We start from the raw sequence: 1,137 nt of genomic DNA, 5'->3' as shown, positions 1-1,137 counted from the left end.
CCCCCTGCCTGAGCCCCGCTGCAGAGGTGCCGCCTGCCAGCGCCGTGCCGTGCCGTGCCGTGCCGCATGGCGTGTCCTCGCCTGCCCCCTCCCCGTCCTCCGGTCACCTCCTGAAGCCCCGGCCCCCGCAGCCCTCAGGGGCTTGGCTTTGGGTGGGGGCTGAATTGTCCCCACGGCTCCCCCTCCCCACGTCCTCGCACCAGGGCTGTGGGTGCCGGGGGCCTGCGGGCAGCACCTCCGTTCTCACGTGGCTCTGACTCCGTGTCTGGGGGCAGGGACACGTCCCGTGCGAGGTGCTCTGTGGTCAGCCCTGGTGAGACACGTGGCTCCAGGGCTCGGCTGCAAAGGTCAGGGCACGCGGAGTGGGCGGCAAGGGGGTGACAGCAGGCTTGGCGGGGGTGGCATGTGACCTAGGCATTTCCCCCTCCACCCCCCAATGCGCGCACAGCGCCCGCAGCTTGGAGCGACATTTACCCCAGCACGACGTGCTGTGCCTGCCTGAGCTGCTGGCATTTGGAGGCTGTGAGCTGGGCTCCCGGGGTGCTGGGTGAGACCTCCACCCCGCTGCGCAGGGCTTGGCTGGAGAAGGGCGCCCGAGACTCCTTCCTCTCCCGCCCCTGCCGGCAGGGCTCGGATCCTGCCTTCCCCACCCCTTCCTAGAGCTCCAGGACAGGCATGTGACCGGGAGCTGGCAGGGGCCGGAGATCAAGGTTTCTCCATAGGATTCCCCCAGCTGGGGCCTCGCGGAGGCACCCTGGGAGGTGGAGGTGGGGGTGGGATTAGCGAGGACAGGGAGGCTGAGGAGCTCTCCAGAAGCCTCTCAAATAGGCGGCTGGTCCTTGGGATCTCTCCAGCCTGGCTCCTAAACCCTTCAGACCCCGTTAGACGAGGCCACGGCCAGGCTGGACCCCCACCGCAGCGTTTTCCCACCATGGCTGGGGGCCGGGTGCTGCTTTGGGGTGCTTCTGTGTGCCAAGGGAGTGGGGAGGGCAGCGCCTGGCCCCCCCCGGGACGCGCCTCTGTTTGCCCATCCCCTGCAACTGGCTGGGCGGAGGTGGCCCGGCTGGCGAGAGACGCCCTGGGAGGCTCCGGGGCAGGGCAGGTCGTGAGCGGGGTGGGGGCTGCAGGGAGCGTCGT

The 1,137-nt window shown here is 69.9% G+C and overlaps 1 protein-coding gene across 1 annotated transcript in view; it reads left to right on the top strand.

Annotated features, from left to right (window-relative positions):
- Positions 1-1,137, top strand: part of MIDN (midnolin) — a 30,992-nt gene that overhangs the window by 15,909 nt on the left and 13,946 nt on the right.

This window comes from Alligator sinensis, unplaced genomic scaffold (genome assembly GCF_000455745.1).
Source record: "Alligator sinensis unplaced genomic scaffold, ASM45574v1 scaffold1295_1, whole genome shotgun sequence".
NCBI lineage: Eukaryota > Metazoa > Chordata > Crocodylia > Alligatoridae > Alligator > Alligator sinensis.
Note: the sequence above shows the minus strand (reverse complement) of the source record. Positions and strands in the feature narration are given on the sequence as shown.